The sequence below is a fragment of the Podarcis vaucheri genome (assembly GCF_965113315.1).
Source record: "Podarcis vaucheri genome assembly, chromosome: 3".
In the NCBI taxonomy this organism is placed as follows: Eukaryota; Metazoa; Chordata; class Lepidosauria; order Squamata; family Lacertidae; genus Podarcis; species Podarcis vaucheri.
In genome coordinates, this window is record NC_138761.1 from 110,033,592 (window position 1) to 110,048,543 (window position 14,952).

Below are 14,952 nucleotides of genomic sequence, written 5' to 3' on the forward strand. Positions count from 1 at the left end.
TAGACAGATGAGAAAGCTGCAACAAACCTTGGACTTGTACACAAACTCGCCTGCCGCTGCAGTCATGTATCGTTCAGAACTGTTTGCTTTAATTTTAGACTAACTGCAGCTTAGTGTTACATCCAAACCCAGACAAAGGGCAGTGACTCTTACATATCATTAGTAGAAACCACAGCTTACAAATCTGACTTGCTTTTATTAGCCACAGTTAAAATGAGTTTAGAGTTTGAACATAATGCTACACTGTGTTTAACAGAAAACAGAAAATGAAGCTTGATCTCATCACAACCCCATTGTAAAAGGGGGGACGACAAATGAGCCCAAGTTTCCCCACAGTTCAACCTTGTAACAATAAACCATGGCTTAGCATTAGGTGTGGAAGCATTATATAAAGGTTAAGAAAAGATACCATGGTCTTGCTAACATACTCCTGACCTCAAATTATGCCATTTGAAATCATTACACGCATATGAATATGGGGTGGTTTCTGTGATGAAGTTCCAAAAATACAGTGTGTCCACTATTACAGAATACACTGTGCTGATATGCTCTATCTAAAATTAAGAGATACGTGGTGAAGGAGAAAGTTTATTCATCCTTTAGAACATTTATAATAACATTTTCCACACAAAGAGATTCTCAGAGTATAGGACAACACAAAATAGCACTAAATCCAACGTTAGCAAATAGGTTCCATCTGAGCTGGGCTCCCCATCTGCCTTTTAGGTGAATCCTAGCCCTGCAACAGCTAATTTCCCCCTTAAAGCTACAGATACTGGACAAGGCATGCCTTTGTATGACCCTCTTCTATGCTTGTCAGCAAAATGGACCAAAACTCACAGTCCACACAGCTTCTCTTACATATAGCGGTGGCAGCTGCTTCTCATTTTTCTTTTTTTGCAAGCTTCTTCTTGCCCCTGCCTTGATTTTCTGTGTATTTCTAGAAGAGGTGAATGAGAGATGAGCTGTTCTCACTCCAGAAATACACTATGTTTGTGAGCCAGAGTCACTGCACTCACATCATTGACAAAATACAGTGGCACCTCGGGTTAAGTACTTAATTCGTTCCGGAGGTCCGTACTTAACCTGAAACTGTTCTTAGCCTGAAGCATCACTTTATCTAATGGGGCCTCCTGCTGCTGCAGTACCGCCAGAGCACGATTTCTGTCCTCATCCTGAAGCAAAGTTCTTAACCTGAAGCACTATTTCTGGGTTAGCAGAGTCTGTAACCTGAAGCGTATGTAACCTGAGGTACCACTCTAGCCCCTTGCCTATTTGCACTGAGGCTAAGAAACAGTTTGTGACAATCCAGCTTTGTGTGTGTGTCTACACATGCATACATGGGAATTCCGTTATGAACAAAATAACTGAAAACAGAAAAGTTTGCTCTTTTTGTCACTGCCACCAAAACCATTTGCATCTTGGAGGAGGGGGCAGACAAAATTGTGGGGGGTGAGGGGCTGGATCAGGCCTCAGAATTGGAGATTAGTCACCTCTTTTCGATATTATACAAATTGCTCCAACATGCTACCATATTACAAATCTACTGAAGATGCTATTAGTAGAAAACATGTCAGAAACATGATAGTAAAAGAAAACTTGATCCCTGAGACAGCAAGACATTTCATCTGAACACTGGAGCTGCACCAATTTCAGATTAGGTTATTTTATAGGCTGTACTTTGCTGCTGTGTTCACTGGTTGTAGAATTTTTGAAGTATCAAACAAGTCAAGGTGTCAATTAACCAGGGCTGGTCCATGACATTTTGACACTTGCGGCAAGCCACAGGATGGCATCCCCCTCCCTGCCAGTGAAAAGGGGGTGAGTACGGTAAATCAGGAAGAAGGAGTGGGGAATAAAGATCTACATTGGGATCTGCTGCCCCTGTGGATCCTGCCACCCGAGGCAGTCACCTCACCTTGCCTCATGGGTGGGCCAGTCCTACATTTAATTATTCATTCATTGATAGTGCTTTTACATGGACTTTCACAATGCTGACCTGAGTGCTTCCTGTCCAAACCTGGAAAATATGACAGTGTTTGGAAAGTCTGGATGTTTGGTACACTACTGAAGATTTATAATACTTATCAAAATTTATTATTCCCTTGCTGCCATCCACAGCTCTGAAAAAGCTCTCTCTTCTCAGATTTTTGCATTCCATTGTAAAGTTGAAAATCCTGAATTATGTTACTCCACTAAGAGGATTCGAAGGAACCACAATCTCACAGGCTCGTTCAATGGTAACCAAGGTATATCACCATAACTCAGCTACTGAATATTATTTGTATGTTGTGTATAAGCAGCTAAGTCTTAATCCTCTCCCCCATTGAAAACCAGTGGCAAGGTTTCTATTGAATTCAAAGGGAGACAGATTGGCTCTTAAGCCATACTAATAATATAGTGTAGAAAAGAGAACTGCTCTCTGTTAAATGACAGGGCACAGCTTGAGACATATGCTTAGAAAACTAACAATAACCGATGGACCAGATGAGGTTGCCACATTTTCCGGAGGCTATGTTATCCTCTTAGCCCTTGACAAAAGGATGTCAGGAACAATATGCTGTACCTTCCTTTTCTGGATCACCCCAGCTCAGTATCCCCCTCCTGGGTGAGCCAAAGGATTTGCTCCCGCTGCCTTTAATATGTATATTTAAAGGATCTGTGGAGGAGCTCCAGGGTGAGATGCTGCCTGGCGGCTCTACGGACCACCCAAGCAGGGTCAAGCCAGATTATGTCTGCAGCTGCCCAGACGCTGCTGTGTTTGCTTCCAGCACAAGAATCTAGCATGGCAAACAATTCAATACTGTCACAGGGGGTTACTGTTTATTTGCATCTGTTTGATTTTATACATAGACAGAAAAAGAAATAAAGCACTCTACATGCTAAATAATTAGCCTTCCAGCAGAACTGGAACAGTTCAGACTGATACTGAAAGACTGCTCCTTATCTGACCGTGGAATAAAATAAGACTGCAGCTGAAAGATATTCAACTCAAGTAATAAAGATTAGCTGAATATATAAAACCGTCTGATCATTCTGTGAAACCTAGGGGGAGGATTTGTGAAATCTGTTATCTGAAATGATGTTTCTTCTCCTTTTATTCACAGAGTATTTGGAAAGGTCATTGCAACACTGTGCAGCTGCATGCCAACAGCTTCAGATGCCATTGCACCAGAGTGAGAAGTTTTATGTAATGCTACATAGAATGTTCATGATCCCCCCCAGACTTCCTGAATATCCATTTCAGAACTTAAGAGTAGAACAAACAATCTAGAGCCATTATTTCAATGAAAGAAGCTATCATGGAAGCATAACAATGGGACCAACCACTATCTATACTATCCAGTATAGATTGATGGAATAATTGTGCATGATTGCTGTGTGGAGTGTTAATCAATTTTGCTTTTTAACAGAAAGCAATAAATAATAAAAAAGCAATCCAGAGAATCCGTTTAGGCTCAAGCAGCCAGCAAAGCTGTTTTAACTCTAAGAGTACCTCCCTGTTTTCTGTGCTCATAAACCTGCAGGGGCTTATGTCACAATAAACTAGAGAATGTCTGAGATTCACAGCACTTTAGAGTCTAAGGTCATAAAGGGGCAGGGATAATGTTAAAATGATTTTCTATAAAAAAATCATAGCCACAGAATGCTGTGCGTCTCTGAGGCTATTAGGCTTATTGTGAGATGGGATTTCAGAGGCATTTGCCTTTCTAAAATACTTTATCTAAACAGATAGGCTTTGAATTGCAGTAAATACCATCTCATGAATGCAAACAAATGTAAGCTACACAAAACAGTCATATGTGCACAGAAGTATTCTCCCTTGGATAGTTTCACCAGTGCTCAGAGATTATGGAAATTGTACTCCAAAACCTCTAGAGGGCAAGAGGTAGCAAAAGGTCTCTAATACCATCAGATACCTAAATAACCTATGTTAAGGAGTTGTGTGTGCGTATACACAAATTGAAAACCAAGTTAGAAAAATGAAAATCATGTTAGCAAGGCAAGATGATAACTAAAGAACGCACCTTGATTACCAAAGCAATACAACACGTGAATAGGCAAATGAGAAAAGCACTCTTAAGTCCCGAGAACATTCTCAAATGTGTGTCTTTCATTTCTAGGCCAACTGCCATATAAAATATGCCTGTTCCAGTACAATTACTTGAATGTAAGAGATGAAGTGTAATGGTAAAAAGGTAAAGGTAAAGGACTTCTGGACAGTTAAGTCCAGTCAAAGGCGACTATGGGGTTGCGGCGCTGAACTCGCTTTTCAGGTCAAGAGAGTTGGCATTTTGTCCACAGACAGCTTTCCGGGTCATGTGGCCAGCATTACTAAACCGCTTCTGGCGCAACGGAACACAGTGATGGAAGCCAGAGGGCACGGAAACGCTGTTTACCTTCCCACCATAGCGATACCTATTTATCTACTTGCACTGGTGTGCTTTCGAACTGCTAGGATGGCAGAAGCTGGGACAGAGCAACAGGAGCTCACCCCATTGTGCAGATTTGAACAGCCAACCTTCTGATCAGCAGTCCGCAGAGGCTCAGTGGTTTAGACCACAGCGCCACCCATGTCTCACGCAAAGTGTAACGATGACCACTTGTGTAACATGTATTTTCTGGGTATGTAATAAAAGGAAGATTGAATACGCCAACTTCCAAAACGTCTATTATAATCTAGACAACGTTCTGCCATATAAACAGAGAATTCCACATAATGGTTGGCACACAAGCAAACAAGCAAATGAAATAAATAATATTCCACGTAGTGCTAATTTCTTCCTTCCGTGTTCCCTCTACTGAGGAATTTTAAAATGCAGTTTTAATTTGGGAAGGCAATGGAGTGTATCTACCTGCTGGATCAGCTGCCAGCTGAAAAAAGGCTGATAGAAGCATGTTCTGGATGTTGTTAATTACACAAAAATGGTTCATTAATCTTTAGTGTCAATGCTGCTTCTGCAGGGTTCTGCAGCATAACCCTCGTTGGATGTATTGTTGTGCATTTTGTATATTCATTTTGTGAGGAATTGTGGCACACCCACTCACAAGTGTATTTCCCTGCAAATGAGCACTTCAAGCACTTGATACATCTACTCATATGTACAACTACTCATTAGTAAGCACCCCAGAACATATCTATCCTTAGGAACATGTGGGCAGAGTGACAGGCTGCCTGGCACATCCCCACTGGAAAAACTCTACTTGCATTTACGAAGGTTTTCATAAGTACAATCTAACTCCAAAAGTAGATGCTGCCCAGAAAGATCACACAACCATCATGGACATGCTTGGGCACCCTTGCCCTCAATGCACTATGCAAAGCTACCGGATTTATATTAGAAACTTGAAGTCATTCATTTATCAAAGAATGTGCATTAGTAACGACAGCATGAAACAGTCCACGGTTCCATGCTAGCTAACCCTTTTGACAGCTCTCTCGGACTGACCTTGGCCAGAGTGGTGAAACAGAATGGCTTTGTGCTGTGGATTAATATTCCATTTGCAATATAGCTATTCCCGTCACGTTAAGTGTCACAGGTTAACAGAAAAGGTTAGACAGTACTTATTATGAAGTCGCCAATATGAGTGATTTTCAAGAAGCTTGAGGTGATGTAAAAAAGCAAAACATTTTGAAAGCAAATTATCATCCGCACAAAATGGAAGTGATTTATCCTCTGGTGTTAAATTATACACAGTACACAACCAAAGCATGACAGGCAAATGGCATACATTGGAAGGGACAATCTGCTTTTAGCACTGCCAATCACTCCTGTGTCTCTTAAAAAAGAGATCATCGCTGTCATTCAGCTGCGGACTCACTATCTTGTCTATGGTTGCAACAAGGTTCCGCACATCCTTTGCAAATGACTTCTGAAAACCACTTGTTCATGATGCGCACTACAGTGGTAACTCGGGTTAAGAACTTAATTCATTCTGGGGGTCCGTTCTTAAACTGAAACTGTTCTTAACCTGAGGCACCACTTTAGCTAATGGGGCCTCCCGGTGCCACCACGCCACGTCGCTGCCGCGCGATTTCTGTTCCCATCCTGAAGCAAAGTTCTTAACCCAAGGTACTATTTATGGGTTAGCGGAGTCTGTAACCTGAAGCATCTGTGACCTGAAGCGTCTGTAACCCGAGGTACCACTATAATTCCTTCATTAAACGGCCTTGGTTCAGTATACCTGAAGGAGCGTCTCCACCTCCATTGTTCTGCCTGGACCTGAGGTCCAGCGCCGAGGGCCTTCTGGCAGTTCCCTCACTACGAGAAGCCAAGTTACAGGGAACCAGGCAGAGGGCCTTCTCGGTAGTGGCACCCACCCTGTGGAACGCCCTCCCACCAGATGTCAAAGAGAAAAATAACTACCAAACTTTTAGAATACATCTGAAGGCAGCCCTGTTTAGGGAAGCTTTTAATGTTTAATAGGTTATTGTATTTTAGTGTTCTGTTGGAAGCCGCCCAGAGTGGCTGGGGAAACCCATCCAGATGGGCGGGGTACAAATGATAAATTATTATTATTATTATTATTATTATTATTATTATTATTATTATTATACTTTCACACACTGCATTTAAATTCTACCAACAGAAAGCAGCAGGATTATTTGCAACATCAGCAGCTCGTCACTCTTTACAATGGCGTTATTTTGCTCATGTGCACAGTCAGCAACAACAGCTGGTAACAGGCACTGTGATTTAAGGGCAACAAAATGGTCCAATTGCTCAGCAATAGATGAATTTGTTTTGGCAATATAAGAATGTTATGTAAGTGATCTATAAGCCACCAAGCATAATTGTGATGGTCAATACTTTAAAATCGGGAGGCTACTTTGGAAAGGGACTCTTTATAGAATATCAAATCTCTGTCTCATAGGCTGCATTTACATATCATGGTAATCCAACATTCCTGACTATGCAGTGTGAGCTGCATATTGCCCAGTTGCTCCTGTTCTTCTCATCCCATGGTACAGATGGAAGGGATGGCTTATCAGTATGTCAGAACGTGGGGAAATGGCTTGTTCTGCCCTAACAAACCATGGCCAATAAGTCAACATTAATGAATGAAGAACAATGCTGGCTAGCAATCATGGTTTGTTAGGCTGGAACAAAGCAGGATCCTGGATTCGGATGCAACGCTGAGCTTTCCACATCCTGGTTTGTTTATCTATCTGTGCCAGGGGAAGAGTGAAGAGGAATGATCAGGATGCATGGAATATAACGCAGCTTGTGCATATGATTTCTTAATACAGCATACATGTGATAAGATTTTCCTTTTAAGAGAATTGAATCTGACTTTTTTCTCATTATTTTTATTAATTTTCCAAATTATTACAAATCAAACCAAATTAAATTAATTTAATACATTTTTTAAAAAAATCAGGTTTCCTGTTCCTATACCAAACATAGATGGCAGCCATTTCAAAAATCAAGGGCAATAACTAGAATTGTGACCTAGAGGAAGAAGCTGCAGACTGTGAAGCCAGAGAGGTAGAACCTGGTGTTTGATTTCTGCTCGAATCCAAGGCTGTGGCTATAGAAGAAACAAGACCCCCTTGGGATACTGATGCTGTGAACCTCTCCATCGTAGGCTCAGGTTGCATATATGTGTAAGGAAGCCATACATCATAAAGACACCACAGTTTCCACTATGCCTCATTTCCAAAAGGAAACACAAAGCCTGGGTAAGCACTTGCTCACAGATTGGGGTGGTGTGCAATAATTCTAACAGCCCCCAATACCATCTTTTGAACTTTGGGGTTCTTGAATTTATCTGTTTGATTTATTCAAAGATGTAATGTGTTACCATACATCTCCATTGTTATTAAGATTCAATTCTTTAAAAAGAAAATTCTGCACACAGAAGCATCTGTTAACAAATGTAATTAGGTAACTTCAATATGAATATCCACAAGAAAACATCCAATTAAGCTGTACATTTTTATTATCTCAACCAGCATTGTATTGGCAGAACAGTGACTGAGTCTCATTGAATTCCAAGTGAAGGAAACTACATGGTTGGCATCCATCTGTCTCAGGAGAGATATATAATATTCCCTAGGCAGCACACATTTTTCCTAAAATATTTTCACAAATGTACCTTGCTACTTCCAGAAATCTTTTTGCCTTAAACATAATCTATATTGTAACACACGGTTGATCTTGAGGAGGATGGGTACATAATTCATCTTGTTGCAGGGAGGATGAGAAGTGGAGATCTGGAATTAAATGGAGGTCAGTTTGTAAACTGAACTACATTTAAAACCAAAGGTCTCTTTTGTACCAAGCAACTCATTAATTCAATGTTATATCTCCATGCCAGAGAAGCTGTAATAATTATACTGTGTGAAACTATTATGTCCACACAATAATTACATCAGAAGCAGAAAACACACACACTGCACTTTTCCAAACATTGAAGTCTGGATATGTAATTTTGAAGAGAAATAATAATAAAATTATTTATAATAATAAAAGAAAAAGAAAAGAAAACTATTGCTTACAAATGCTAACCAACCTGTTTTGAAGTATCCTTCATTTGCATTACAACATTGTTATGAAAATTCAGCATTGTGGTTCTCAGTGATACATTGCACTGCTCTGCTAAATATCAATATATAGTTTGTGTGAGAGTTGGTAAAGATACAATCAAGGCTCATGATCAAAGATTGGTTCAATTACTTATTCATTTCATCTTAATTCTACTTCTGGGATTACGAGCCTTTCACATAAATTTTCTTCCACGTAACAAATCCCAATATAGGCTTTGGGTCCATGACTATATTCCCACAAGTAATACATTAATAAATATGCATCATTTCCATTCACATAGTCTTCACCACAGGTATAGTAGAGTTGTTTGTAAACTCATTATGGTGTGAGAAACTGATTAAACTGTTTTGAATAGGGAATGAATTCTATTTCTTTTCTTTTCTTTAAATTTATTAGGCAGATTTTCATTGATCTTCTCAGTGACTGCTAACCAGTGAAGGATGCAAAAACACATTTTTGTACTTATATAAACTTGAACTCAGTATGATTTTTCTGCTGTATTACGTCAATGTAACCAAATACAGCTATAATTGCAGACTAAACAAATATGCACCCTCTCCAATATATTCTCATTCTTATAGCTGCTAAGTTAGGCCGTGTAGTAACTATACATTCTCTCTCAGACAATCATTAACAAGGCAGGGCTGCCACCCACCTTATTTAATTCCCTAAGTACCTGAAAGCATGAGTGCAAAAAAGTGAACTAAAAGGCTTCTTTTTAAAGACAAGCTATTTATGACCTCAATTCATCAAGCTATATACTGACTGCATGAAGAAATGTGAAACGAACATTTAATTACATTTTGAAAACAAATAATTGCTTTGTGAACTCATTTTCCTCCTTATTTAGCTGCAGCGATCTAAGCTCAGAAATGTATGATGTTCCCTACAACAGATGGTGACTCTCAAAGCATCTAAAGCAAATTGCTTGCCTGTAGACTTACATAGATTCAACACCTCTTCCTGGAGAAATGGAAAAATCAAGGCATGCAAAACAGTATGGCACCCAAACCTTCCTGTATTTATCATCTCACTCTGATTGTGTGCCTTCCTACAACATGGAGTTTTACTTGCAATAATGTATTAACAACATTTAAACTTGCTCATCCACCTGTTTCTGTTAGACACAACACTGCGACATCATAGGTGGAAATATGATCTGGCACTGAAAATAGAAAGAAAAATCAGCTTCTGTGCCAGTCCCAGGCTAGTTTGGACATGTCAGAAGCCATCATTCAAGGATCAGAAGTGGGCCACAGGATTACAAGCACCTCCTTAAGGGTGCATATTTGTTTCAGTGCTTAGCTGTTCCCCATCCCCTCCAACCGAGGTCAGTCCTACACATGACCACTATTGATTACATCTAAAATTTATCTAGGTAAGATAATTGGTTTTTTTTATTTTTGGAATTCACGTTGCACTCTGTTTTAACAACTGCAGCACTGCCATCAACAATGGTTAATGCTAGGTGTATCTGGCTTAATGTTGGTTTTGAAGTTTACATTAAACTCCTATTTCAGATCATGATTAAACAGGAGTCTGTGTGATTTGTTGGTGAGGTCAGTGCCAATGTCACCCTTTCGTACAATTATGGCTGTGTACACATTACCCTTTCCTACAGCTCCAGTGTGCCCCCGCCACTGGTGTTTGAAGCAGATTACACATGACATTAGCCACAATCCATATGGCTCCAATACTTTGAGATATACTACTGTTTGATGCGTTTCCCCCCAAATCAGCTTCCATCCGATTTGAAAACCATGGTTAAGCTAAGATGTGCAGGTTTCAGACAGACATCTTCATGAATCAGAGTTCAGGTGGGATTCAGGCACAGGAACACAAAATCAGATAATGTGCACCAGGTGAAGACATCTCCGCCCTTTCTCTGGTGTGTACAGAAACATAAAACTGTGTCTTGATATGCAGTGGGCAGGGAACAACCTTGCTGTGTTTCAAGCCACTAACACGCACAGCGCCCAAGACACACTCTCTCCAGAAAAGATGTGGTGGGAGGTTAGATCCCAATATGTTAATCAGAGTTAAGAAGGTGTCAACATTATACCTGCACCAGCTCTTTATGATACCACCATTGTTTCTTTTGGAGACATCAGTTGCATGCACCAATTCTCAGAAGCAGAAGGCATATTTTAATTATTATTATTTTATATTTCATTATTTTTATGCCAACATTTTTACTGGGGTGTAGAGAGTCCATGTGTACACGCTGAACTCACAAACACTTGGAAGTATGTTGTGGGATGCTACTTCGGAGCACCCTAACATTTGGGTTTGGATGGTTGTAGGGAAGATGAGAAAACCCTGAACAAAACAGAGACACCCTATCCCATTCTTTGGATCCCAGCCCACGTCTGTAAGAACCAGTTGTATTATTTTGATAATCGCCAGTTCTTGTCAAAACAGCTGATTGCAACAACCCTTAGGGTACTTGCAGGAAAACTAATTAGAGGTTTAGTAATTTTGCATGTATGTATTCTACCCGAAATATGCACCTGGCAACATGTGGACTTTTTAAGTCTCTGATATCAGCTGCATGCATTTTAAGTATCAAGTGTCCCCTTAGCTGCACCCTAATACTAGGAGAAAGAGAGAAAAACCACCAAATAGTCTAGGTTTGTGTCCCTTTTATATTGCCAAACAACACAATTACTAGCAGCAGTATAAAAGTGCTAGACACTCTCTTGAGGCAGCCATGTTCTGGTCACTATGACTTGAGCACAAATCCCAGGTTGTCATTGTAGTGGGAAATAGACTTGCTTTGAATCTTTTCATTAAGTAGCCACTTATAAAGGGAGATTCTGGAGCAGGCTGACCTGCTGAACTGATTAGCAGACTTCCTGAGCTGAGCATAAAAGCATGCCCTTCTGATATGAAACAACACTCTTCAGCTAAAAACTCTGGCAACACTTCAATTTGAGTCCCTCTTGATTATTTGCTTTGAAGATCGGTGCATCGTGCATGGCACTGTGGAAACGAATGATACTTGAGATGGGCTACTTGAAAAGAACTACAGTCTGGGAAATATTATAAGGGCCTGGATGAATTTCCGAACTATGAAAGTCTTCCTCACTTACTGAAAAATCCAAGCTTTCCCACAGGTATTCCTCTCTGGAGGGCAATACTGCATCATTTTTTACCATTAAGTGAATATTCTGACAAAGGGAGAAAGATCATATAACAGTAGCATTCACAAAAGCAGGATTAGTTTTATGGGACAATATGTTTTTTGAAAAATCTCAATTGCCCTAATTTGGTATCTGATGAAAACGCTCTTGCCTTCACTTAATGGTAGCATTTTATGAGTGATGGCCCTCTAGATGCTGCTGAACTACAACTCCCATCATACATGGACATTGGAATTGCTTGCTGTGACTGATGGGAGTTGTTGTTGTTCAGGAATCTGGAAGGCCAAAGGTTCTCCACTCCTGATTTAACTTAAGCAGCTTCTGCAATAGTTTTGGATAATAACCTGAACTTCCTGAAAAAATCTGGGCAAATAAAATACTGTGCAAAGTTTACAACCAGAAGATATTGTGAAAGCAAATAAAATGGCAAATAAGCCACCAGCCATACTATTTATCTACCTTTATTGCACATAATTGACTTTAAAGGGATGTTGTTGTTGTTGTTGTTGTTGTTGTTGTTGTTTTCTGGAGGTACTCAATGGTACACAGTACCAGCACCTCCCCCCCCCCCTTTCAAATCTTGGAGAGTGTTAGGACACACAGTGTCTGAAGGTGCACTCTTCCACTGCTTCCCAAGACAGACGGGTGCCAACAACAAGAACAACAACTAAACTCAGATCCTGATCCAGCTAAATCCCACAGATTTCTATGGACATGCTTAACTCTTTCATTGAAATCAGTGGAATGTCTTGAAGTTTTGCTGAATGTGCCATTTGTATGCAATATTAAGACCTATATAATTGCAAGGGTATTCACCTATATAAGTGCAAGGGCGGAACAACTTCTGTTTCTGCATCAGGACTCCCCCTTTCTCCCCCTGAACACACTTCCCATTCCATCCCCACATCTGTTCCAGAGGGTAGGTGGAACCCCAAAAACACATGGGGAATGCAGGGAGAGGGGAAGGGGAGAAAACCTTAAGATGACAGGATGTTCACCTGAGTGCTATGTTGCATTTGACCCTATATCATGGGACATCAACCTTTTTAGGGGGCCAGCAGGCATATTTTTAGAATTTTGAGAAATCGCTTAAGAGGTCAGTAACACAATGGCTGCTGACAGGGTGTGATGTAACTCAAATGGGAGCTGCAGGGGCATCACAGATAAAAAGGCCAGAGCACAGAATAGTGCAGGTATGCCCCCATCAGTCAGTCACTCCATCACGGGGGGAGGGGACGTACCTACATCAGTCAGCACCATGTCCGGTCACAGAGAGAAGCTCTTCACCTCTCCTCTATTCAGAACAGACGGAAAGATGGACATCAAATCCCTGCTTCCAGTGAAATATATGCATGTTTAAAGGGCCACGTTCAAGGTACGAGAGGCTCAGCCAGTGCAAAGAGTAACTGAGCAGGGAAGGCAAACTGTCTCCTGCATATTGTGGATTTTTGAAAGGGCTATTTACTGAGACCTTTTGTGGGTGCCACAGAAGGTACGGGCAGGTAGTGTGATTCCTGCAGACCCCACACTGGTGGCCACTAGTCTATATTATTAAGCTTCTACTAAGGGATTTCACAGCTTTAAAACAACAAGAAGCATTTTTTAAATGTTAATACCAATGTTAGAACAGAAACAAGATTTGACCACAAACAGGATTTTGGAACATTTAGAATTTCAACTGGATTTCCAAAATCAGTGTAATATGGTGCCTGGATAGAGAGAAACTTTTAAGCCGAATATTCTTTTAAAAGAAGGTTTCTGTTTGGCAGATCATCAAATAAAGGTCTGAAGCTTTTTGTTATCCAAAGCTACACTTGAAACAGAGAACATTCTGAAATCAATCCTCACATAACATAATACCAGTTCCATAGGGTATCCCTTTATTACTTAGGAGATGCAATTTCTTTCCTGGTGCTTTGCTACCTGTATAAATGACAAGTAACAAGATAAACCTCAGGTTTACTTAAAATCATGGCAATTTAACTTTCATTTACAACAAAAAACTGAAAATACCCTACATGCTGAAAGTCGAAATATCCTATATCTGGTGCCTATGAAAGTCTCATTAATATGTCACTCAGTGGTATCGCACATGGCAACTGCTGCCTCTTTTATTCAGTTTGTGTGTCTGACCATCTTTCTCCAAGCAGCAATTTCTAGGTGGTACCAGAATCTGATATAGATCTGAAAATGAGGGCTGGGGAAGAGCTACTTGTCTTTTTCACTCTAATTATATGTAGGTGCTAACATAACATCAATTTGGTAACATATTAAAAGGTATTAGCAGATCTGTTAAATCTACATTTCCAGATTAACAGAAAGAAAGAGATGGCTGCAAAAGTCCAGGTGTGTCTACCTGGCCCTTGAATTGTTCTTGCCTGCCACTCAAGGCATAAAAATGACTGCAGCAATATCCTGTTCCCACTAAACATTGTGAATCACCATTCACTTCCTCGGGAGCCATGTTTTGACTAACGTAATGAATACTCTAAGCCAAGGCAAGAAACAGAAAGCAAGTGCAGGCTGAATGCTGCCTTTTATTCACTGAATCAGCTACTTGTTTCCAACACTGAAAGCTTTCAAAGTCTACATAGGTGTTCAAAAGGAAAGGTAATAGATCTTCTCATCTGTTGAGGTTGGTTATGTGGCTGAGTCTTGACATGCTTTATTAGAATTCAGCAGACTATGTTTAATTAGACCATAGAGTTGAGCTTTGCCTGGAACGATGATCAAGAGTTCAGGTATCACAAGGCTCTCAGAGTCAATGTGATAAAGCCACGGGTAGTCAAGATGGTGCCACCCCCTGTCATTGCTGGACAACAGCTCCCATCATCCCTGATCTTTTGACAAACTGGCAGGGGCTGATGGAAATCATAGTCCAATAACTTCTGGAGGGCACCACACTGGCTTAAAAGGTAAAGGGACCCCTGACCATTAGGTCCAGTCGTGACCAACTCTGGGGTTGTGGCGCTCATCTCGCTTTATTGGCCGAGGGAGCCGGCGTACAGCTTCCGGGTCATGTGGCCAGCATGACTAAGTCACTTCTGGCGAACCAGAGCAGCGCATGGAAACGCCGTTTACCTTCCCACCAGAGCGGTAACTATTTATCTACTTGCACTTTGAGGTGCTTTCGAACTGCTAGGTTGGCAGGAGCAGGGACCGAGCAACAGGAGCTCACCCCATTGCGGGGATTCGAACCACTGACCTTCTGATCGGCAAGTCCTAGGCTCTGTTGTTTAACCCACAGCGCCACCCGC

The 14,952-nt window shown here is 40.8% G+C and overlaps 1 protein-coding gene across 7 annotated transcripts in view; it reads right to left on the reverse strand.

The window, feature by feature from the left end:
- Positions 1-14,952, reverse strand: part of MACROD2 (mono-ADP ribosylhydrolase 2) — a 1,043,571-nt gene that overhangs the window by 682,082 nt on the left and 346,537 nt on the right. The gene's annotated exons all lie outside the window — the stretch shown is intronic.